We start from the raw sequence: 10008 nt of genomic DNA, 5'->3' as shown, positions 1-10008 counted from the left end.
GGATTGTCTTGAACACATAGTTTACAGGTCTGTCAAAAATGCACAGAAAATGGAGAAGAGCAGCACGGCCACTTATGCAGCACTTTATCTGTTAAGCACCTTGTAATTTGGAAGGAGAATATATACTTAAGCATATGTTTAGTCTACCTCCTTCCAGGACCTCACTGAAATATGTTCCTAGTATTTTTCTGGACAGACATGGATCAATAGATCTGAGTTGATTTGTATGAATAGGGACTAAATTATCATCATACCTCCCTGCCAAAAGTAGAGATATATCCCCTTGATGAATGAAAGCACAAGATAGAGTGCTGAAGACGTGATGCTCAATCCATCAGTCAAGACTACAGTGCATCTTCACCAGGAGGCTCATGATCTCTACAGGACAGGTGGCAGTTTAAGGTTTCTAGACTGTGTTAATGGTTTAAACACAAAACAGTGCAATGTAGTCAGAATGGAAGTTTGGAGTTCAAAGATTTCTTCAAGTCTGTGGGGCTGGATGGGATCCACCCAAGAGTACCGACGGAGCTGGCAGAGGAGCTCGCTAAGCCACTCTCCATCATTTACCAGCAGTCCTGGTTAACAGGAGAGGCCCCAGATGACTGGAGGCTTGCCTGTGTGATGCCCATCTACAAGAAGGGCCACAAGGAGGATCCGGGGACCTACAGGCCTGTCAGATTGACCTCGGTACCAGGGAAGGTTATGGAGTGGCTCATCTTGAGTGAGCTCACCAAGCCTGTGCAGGACAACCAGGGGATTAGGCCCAGCCAGCATGGCTTCATGAAAATCAGGTCTTGCCTGACCCACCTGATCTCCTTCTATGACAAGGTGACCCGCCCTAGTGGATGAGGGAAAGGCTGTGGATGTTGTCCACCTGGAATTTAGTAAAGCCTTTGGCACTGTCTCCCACAGTATCCTCCTAGATAAGCTGGCAGCTCGTGGCTTGGATGGGCGTACTCTGCGCTGGGTAAAAAACTGGCTGGATGGCCGAGCCCAGAGAGTTGTGGTCTAAATCCACAGATTTAGCAGATTTAGCTAAATCCACAGAGCTAAATCCAGTTGGTGGCTGGTCACAAGCGGGGTTCCCCAGGGCTCAGTGTTGGGGCCAGCCTTGTTTAATATCTTTATCAATGATCTGGATGAGAGGATCGAGTGCACCCTCAGTAAGTTTGCAGACGACACCAAGTTGGGAGGGAGTGTGGATCTGCTTAAGGGTAGGAAGGCTCTGCAGAGGGACCTGGACAGGCTGGATTGATGGACCGAGGCCAATTGTATGAGGTTTAAGAAGGCCAAGTGCCGGGTCCTGCACTTGGGTCACAACAACCCCACACAATGCTACAGGCCTGGGGAGGAGTGGCTGGAGAGCTGGCTGGCAGAGAAGGACCTGGGGGTGTTGGTTGACAGCTGGCTGCACATGAGCCAGCAGTGTGCCCAGGTGGCCAAGAAGGCCAATGGCGTACTGGCTTGTATCACGAATAGTGTGGCCAGCAGGAGCAGGGAGGTGATCGTGCCCCTGTACTCGGCACTGGTGAGGCCGCACCTCGAGTACTGTGTTCAGTTTTGGGCCCCTCACTACAAGAAGGGCATCGAGTTGCTGGAGCGTGTCCAGAGGAGGGCAACAAAGTTAGTGAAGGGTCTAGAGAACAAGTCTTATGAGGAGAAGTTGAGGGAACCGGGGTTGTTTAGTCTGGAGAAGAGGAGGCTGAGGGGAGACCTTATCGCTCTCTACAACTACCTGAGAGGAGGTTGTAGCAAGGTGGGTGTTGATCTCTTCTCCCAGGTCATTAGGGATAGAACAAGAGGAAACGGCTTCAAGCTGCATCAGGGGAGGTTTAGATTAGATATTAGGAAAAATTTCTTTACTGAAGGAGTGGTCAGGCATTAGAACAGGCTGCCCAGAGTGGTGGTGGAGTCACGATCCCTGGAGGTATTTAAAAAACATGTAGACATGGCACTTCAGGGCATGGTTTAGTACACATAGTAGTGTTGGGTTGACGGTTGGACTTGATGATCTTAAGGGTCTTTTCCAACCTTAAAGATTCTATGATTCTATGCTTCAAATAATGATGTTTTATATGGTTGTTATGTGTTTTTCACTGTAAGGACTACAGTGTTGCTCTTTTCACCCATTGGGAAGACCCACAATAATTTGTAAAGAGTGTTTAGTTATTAGTCTGAATAAAATCTGCATGTATTTATCTTGGGTCAGACCCTGGGGCACCTCTATGATGGTTGTAAACCTTAATCTATCCTTTACAGATACTGTAAATGATCAATTTTTCCTAACAACAACAACAAAGTGCTTTTTGTTTTTTGATTAGAGGGTTTACACCTATTTTTGATAGTGCTTATTTAGAGTAGAGAGGTCAGTCATGACTTCTATAATGCCAGAACACAGTGTATAGGATTGTTATATATATAGTTTTCTTTCATTAGCTACTGGTTGCAGATTCAGCTGCAATGAGTTATTAAAGAAGCCCTTTTTCTTAATGATGATGTTTTTGTGTAAGTAACTGCTATCTGTACATGCCACCACACTTTTCAGCCTGACTGAGGATGCCATCTGTTTAGGATGGCTACTTCCCTTTTTCTTTGTTTGTGTTTTTTATACAGTGCCTGGCAAAATAGGGCTATGTCCAAAACTAGGTCAATCCGGAGCTGCCACTATACAAATAATATTAGTTGATTCCCTGCAGCAATGATTATGATTACAGAGATGCAACACCTGGCTCAGTGAAGCCTCTAACTCATCAGGTACTAGAGGGAAATGCTTATGCAAGTCGCTAATCCAAGACACAGATCTTGGATTATAATATACAGTGTTTTCCCAGAAGGATGTGCAACACAAAAACAAGGAGCTCATGGTTTATGTAGGCCTTTTGGTCCTGCAGGTTTAGAGAGGAGAACCAGCTAAGAGAGTGCTTTTACTATAAGGTTTCCAGGTATCACCTTTCCAGTTCCGTCAGTAATTTCCAGATTATTCAAGAGCAACAGAAACAATGAATCATAGAATAATTCAAGTGGAAGGGATCTCAGAAGACCACCTCATCCAACCTCTTGCTCAAAGCCAGGTCAGCACTGAATTCAGACCAGGTTGCTCAGGGATTTGCCTAGTCATATCTTGAAAATCTCCAAGACGTAGACTGCACAACTTCCCCGGGTAATGTTCTCCCGTGTTTTGCTGTCCTTGCGGTGGAATGTTTTGTCTTTAAACAAATGAACAAGCATATATTAGTTTGAGTGGAATAGACTCATTTTTCCTTCCTTTTATTTGGGATAGATTTTCTTCTGTGTGTAAAACTGGTTTTTTGTTTTTAAATGAAACATGAAAAAGGGCGACAGTCCTCTCTGTGGCCTTACATTCACCACTCCCAGTGGATTTGACACTTTCAGTCTCCACTGCAAAGAATCACCAGTATTATAACCACGTGGCAACTGTTGTTAAGCCAGAGGAAATTTGTTAACTGCTTAAGAGCTGTCCCCAAGTTTTATGAATGGTCAAAATACAGAACCGGCTGTTGTAACCTCGGCCTTGAATATGACATTGAGGTCTACAGAGGTTCATGGATGCACTGCTTTGTGAAATCATGCTTTGACACCTGTATTCTCTCTTCAAGTTGCATATCTTCATGGAAGAAAATAATCCTTTTGCACCATTTAAAAGAAGCCTTCAGAAGTTGTCAACTGTATAAAGTGATACAGTTTTTAGTGTAAGCTGAAGCTCAGTTTGTGCCAGATGATTTTCAGCTCTTTTTTTGCTGTACTTTTTGGCTTATTTATAGGATCATAGATAATATGATAAGAAAGGCCCATTGTGTCTGAATCCTCACATAATGCAGACAACAGAATTTCCCAAAATCATTTTTTCAGGCCAGACAGTGTGATAAAGTGTCTTAGTAAACAAGAAAGAAGAGTCAAATTGCCTAATGAAGGAAGCACTTTAAAAAACTATTTTCACTACAATCTGTGTATGCAGCAAAAAATATGCAAAGAGAGAAGGGGGGGATTTGTAATGGAAGTTAGTCATCTGTTGAACCACATGGATTTATAAGTTATCAAAATGAAATGCAGAATTATAAATAAACTGACTTTCAGTGACCAGAATCTAAACTGTCATAATGTGACAAACTAGTGACAAAAATGAAATGATTAGGCATGAGGTTTTTGAGAGACTGTATTCTGTAAGTAAATAAACGAATTGGTAGTAGTGGGAATGTAGGGTTTTACCAGGAAATTTTTTCCCTTGTTTTGTTCAAAGTTTAAGGAATGGGTAAGACAAAATCTTTGAGCTGAGTTGTTATTATTTCTAACTTATTTTTAAAGCTTTTAGGAAACTTTTAAGTCAAAAGTAACAGCTCTGCAGTGTGGAGATTAATATTGCTAGAACTTCCTCACCTGAGAGCATTGAAATGCAGGAAAAAGAGAATTTCAAAATATTTGGCTCTCTGGGTACCCAATGGGCCGATTTGGCTCTGACTGCAGGCACAGAGAACCATGCTGACTGCCAGCAGAAAACACGCTCTTCATATGTCGCTTCATTGCTTCATTGCTTCATTGCTTTGTCCAGAATTTGAGAATATTGTGACGAATGGAAATGTGTCGATAATTATTTAAGAGTTGCTTAATATATGATGACTACATTAAATTGCTTTGTGTATAATTTTCATACAAAATGGTGTGGTTTCTCTTTGTCTCAGCTGAGTCTCATTAGCCTACTGTATTAGTACATAAGTAGTATTTATGACTTACTATTTATTTGTGGTCCCATTCCTGCTGAATTAAATGGAGCCTTTGCCATGTACTTCATTAGGGGAGATGTGCCAGGTCCTTGTTCTCCTTTTCTATAGTGTGCTATATTTAATATACTTTCCCTTTGCTTTTAGAAGATGTGCTTTTAGATTACCAGATTTAGATTACCTCTTGACTGTTCAATTATTGCGATCAAATAGTCAGATCAATCTTGCAGTGTAAACCTCCTTATGTATTTTTACAGTGAAATATCTGTGCTTGTTTACCACAAGAGTCTTGCTTGTTTGAAGCCAAGCAGCCTATAGCCTGAGGGCTTGCTGAGGAGCAATGCGGCACAGCAGCTCAGGAAGGGTGTAGTGAAAAAAAAAAGCGCCTTATACCCTGGATCTTATAACTTTTTGACTACGTGTAGACACCAAGACAGTCCACATATTGGCTACAACAATCAAAAGACTGTTGTATGTTATGTGCTGTTGCTGGCAGGACCGGAAGGCTTTTAGTGACCCCTTAGATGCACAGAAGCCTGTTCCTGCCCCTCACTCCCGCCCTGCCGTTGGCAGCCCACAGTAGGATGCCAGCTGCCCTGATGCCCCAGAGCTCCCAAGGCTGAGGATATTCCCCAGGGGTCAGGTCCACACAGATTTCAGATTGGTTTGCAGCTATTAGTGATAAATGATAAGTTGTTACCAGGTTGGTTCTTTGTCTCTGCAAAGTTGATTTGACGATTTATGGTTTTTAACAATTACTGAACTCTTTGTCAGTGTTGTTCCCTAATACTTTTGCCTTGTGTTTTTGGAAGCTGTTGTACGTTACTTTACCTGCACAATGTTCAATTTCTGTACAATGTTCTTTTACAATACTTATCTACTATTTTTAAAATAAATAATTCCCAAATGTTGTACAGTCAAACATGTATTTAGGGCTAAGTTAACAAAAGCTAAAATTGTGTTCTGTGAAGAAAGGTTATCTTTCAATAAAAGTGCCTGAGATTTCTTAAACCTTTTTTATTGTTACTCTCAACAACTGACATACATGGCAGCGAAGAGTACCTGCTGAGAATAATTTAAGCTTACTGGCTATCAAAAAAGTCCACATCTAAAAGAATTCAAAAAGTAGAAAGGTCTTTAACTGCTTTATAAAGCAGTTAAAGTAAAAATTCTGCTCTCTACTAAGTTCCTCTACAAACGGAACAAATATATCAGAGTCTTTAACTGCTTGGTGCTTCATTAGAAAATCAGAAAGCAATGCATACACCTGTGCAAAATAGTCCCTGAGTGCCTGGTACTTGATTCAGTGCCCCTTGAAGTCAGGAGGAATAATTTTAGGTCAGGGTGCTACAGCAGACTCATAAGAATGGCTGGAAGAGTCACTTCCAAGCATTTCATTTGGACATCCTTCGATGAATGGCCTCAGGTTCTGCTGCATTCAGTTGTGGCAAATGTGGAAGCTTGGGTGTCAAGCTCCAAGAGTGGGCTTCAGATTGCCCTCCTAAATTCTCAGAACTCCTGTACGAGATACAGGGAAAAAGTATTTACTACATTAGGGCTGAAGAACCAGCAAATTGATACACCCAAACCATCCAAAATAAAATGCTAATGAAAAGCATCTGCCTGAAACTCTGTTCTCAGGCATCGATCATAGAGTGCTGCAGGGCATTTTTGTGCAACCTGCTTCTTCACTTAGAGATTTCCATTTCCAACCTCCAACATCCTCTAACAACACAGGGAGCATGAAAACTTCTTTTGTGATTCTTTCTCAAATTCTACATCCCAAGGGAGACCCCGATGTTACCAGGCTACAAGATGCATTCTTCTCTTGACAGACTCTGTGTAGCCCACAGAGAAAAATTAATGAGCCCAAAAGGATAACTATAAACCCATAGCATGGGCAAACAGCTGTGAGGGGAAGGTCTGGGTCTGCCAGCTGACCACAATCACACTTTTGGCCTCTGCTGCAGGTACTTCTCCAAGGAGCTGGGAGGGACCCTCCCCATGGGCAGCTGAGGGTCAGAATGCCTTGCTGTAGCTGGATCATGGTCCTACCCCCACCCAGAGAGACATAGGCACAGTGACGTTCAGAGATGCCTAAAGTAGGACCCAATCTGAACAGTTTGAGAGAGCAATGTAATATTTCCAGGACTTAGCAGGCAGTTAGATTTGTGAATTTTTCCTTTGGACATAGGCCTTTGGGTAAGTAAGCATGAAAAAAAAGAGAACTTCAAAACCTATGTTAAAAAAGATGGACCTTCAGGTCAGGTGATTCTCTTTAACTAAAAATTAAAAAAAAATCTTTTTATTATAAGTGGGTTTTAACACAGGATTCGCTAGGATTTATCAGGCTAAGAGGCTCAGCCTTTACGCTGCACAGAGTATCACTGAGATAAGCTGTTCTTCACCTCAAACATTGTAACTCATGCTATGTGTTGTCCATCTTCATCTGTGCACATCGTGAGTGTAGCTAGCAAAGGCAACATACCGGCAAGCATACACACTCAAGCTACACAACATAAGCATTTCAGGCATGTGTAACTAAGCCACAAACATTTGATAGCTTTTACTATTTGGCTCAGCAGAAGTAAACAGAATAAAAGTCTTTTGTTTATTGTAGCACTTGCTTGGGTGCATAACAAATGGAAAAGCATTTTCTGCTCTCCTAGATGATTTCCCTGAACAATTGTCCTTTATCAGACATTTATGTTGTCTTGCAAAAATCTGCTTCTTATTGTAAAAAAATAAAAGGAAGAAAGGAAAAGAAATAAGAGGGGCAAGGGAGCAGGGAAGAAGGAAGGGAAGGGATAGAGGGAGAAAGAAGCTAACTTACAATCTGTAGTTCTGAGAGTCACCTTTCAAAACTGGTGATGATCCTTGTACAAGACTGACAGCTTTTGCTGACATCCTTCATAGATTTGAAAAGTTCAGTTTACATAATATAGAAACCCATGTGCCGGCTAGTTCTTTCTTTAGATGCCATTATAATGCATCAGAGGAGAAGGAAATGGATGGCATATATAGTACCATAATTTTCCCTGTTCACACTGTGAAAGCAGATGGAGTTTTGCACCCATTAAGAACAATTCTTCAATTCCAGTAAGCCATTAACCCTTTCCTGGTTGCACTGCATATTTTCAGTGTAGCAATTCTGGAATTCATGGCTTAAGCAGCACCTTATGAGTGATATTTTTGAACACCACTCCTGAAGTTCTTAGGTATGGAGCACCCTTCATATAATAGTGGATTATGACTGAAGCCTTATAATCAGAACCAAATTTCCAGTGCCCTCCTGCAGTCACTTACCCCCTCACTCTCCAGTTGTATTGCACTTCCAGGATGGTTTTACAGGCCACATAGATAAAATAGATTGTGTTATGCATGATGCTGACAAGGTCAAAGAAGGCTATTATATGACGTTGCCAGGAGCATGATTTTCTGCTTCTGCTACACAGTCATGATGGGACTAAATCACAGGAAAGCTAAACCTCCTCCTAGCTAATGGGAGATAGAAACTCCCATCTGCTTTGGTTCCCCTTCAAAGCTAGCAAAGCACAGGAGTGGACAGCAGATCTTGGTCCAGCCAAACAGGTCTTTTGTCTATAATGCTCCCTCAAACTGTGTCACAAAGTTAGCTAAATGTTAGCCGGACCCCAGCTCAGCCTCTTGCCATGGAGTTTACTTTCCTCTGTCACTGGGAGCACAGGTCTTGGGAGACCTCTGGAGATGGTCTTCTGACAGTGGATACCACTCCAAGCAGCTTGCAGTCCAAGGAGGCATCCTCACCCTGAGGACCTGAGGAGCTTCTGCAACAAGCTTCAAAATCAGTCTCTCCTAAGCACATCTTGGGTCCTCTTCCTTGTCCACATCTGAGAAGAGTCAAGCTATCTCTGATTTGAAACCACTGGGGTGTTTTCCTGACAAATAGATAGTGTTAGCAGAAAAGTAAAAAATACTAAGAAAACAAGAGTACTAATTACTGCTAGCTACTCTATTGTGCAGGGCCGTAGCAAAATTGTGTCTTTCAGGTTAGCAAAGAAAATGAAAGTAAAAAACCTTTAGAGAAACTGGTGACAGACAACATTAATGGAAGTTTTGAGCTATTTAGCAGTGGATCAGAGCTATAGAAAATCCTACTCATTTTACTCATAAGAATAGTCGTAAGCCTTTCAGCGTGATTACCCAAGGTTGTGAGCCACATCCTGCTGAAATCCATTTGTAAATAAAATTCATACACTTTTCCTACATAAATAAAATCACATCACTTAATTATGGTTGCAAATTAAATAGAACTGTTTCCCAAAATACCATGCTCCCCTAGGACAAAATGATGCATCTCAGCAGGACCAAGCAATTCATTGCCAGCATTATATTGGCTTCTTTCTTAATTGTGAAAATAGCTAAAGATTGATTGGAATGAGGAATTGGTTTGGGCTTTTTCATGTTTGGTTTTTTTTTCCCTGTGGCTACTAAGACCTCAAAGCATAGAAATAGCAGAATGTTTTTGTAGCTACTTATTACTACAGATTCAAAGAAGAAATATTTCTTTGTCATTTTGGTTATAGACAGTAATGAAATGGTATTAACAATACTTGTGAATTAAAAATGTGTGGTAAAATAATGCAGTGGTTTGAATTCAGTTAACATTAATGTTTGCAGGTGATAATGCTGCGATTATCTTCAGGAAGTACTACTCCAGCTAGAAACTAATACCTAATGAGAAGAGAGATCTGTGTTCAGATAAATGCCAAGTTCATCTGCTGAATCACTCAACAAAGTAGACTTTGTATAGCATGGTACAGGAAGTTGTGTAATACAGATTCTAATCCCTGATATATAATCTTATTTTTTCTCACATAAATTAGTCACACCTCAGATAGCATCAGAGGGCATGGTGACCAACTGGTCACTGTTCCCCACAGAAGATTCTTTTTTTGTCTATTTTAACACTTAGAGCTGCCATTCTGCCCCTCACTCAGACTTCTGCTTTGTAGCCTAGACAACTAAGAAGTTTCTGTACGTTCCTGGGCATGATGCCAGTGGCCAGTCATGGTTAAAGAAATCAAGCATGTGCAAAGAGACAATCTATAGCTTACTCAGGATGTCATTATCTGTGTATGGTGGCAGTAGCTCCTCTTTGAAATTCAGTAGCCTGAGGTCCTGGGTACCCAGAAAAAGTGACACAAGAGTATGGGAAAAGACATGTGTGTTTTAAGCAAAGTGTAAGCATTTAACTGATACAAGAAATCTTCAGTAGGATGTCTGACTGACG

The sequence above is a fragment of the Phalacrocorax aristotelis genome, chromosome 1, assembly GCF_949628215.1.
Source record: "Phalacrocorax aristotelis chromosome 1, bGulAri2.1, whole genome shotgun sequence".
NCBI classification, from domain to species: Eukaryota; Metazoa; Chordata; class Aves; order Suliformes; family Phalacrocoracidae; genus Phalacrocorax; species Phalacrocorax aristotelis.
The sequence above is the reverse complement of the archived record's forward strand: the minus strand, read 5'-3'. Positions refer to the sequence as shown.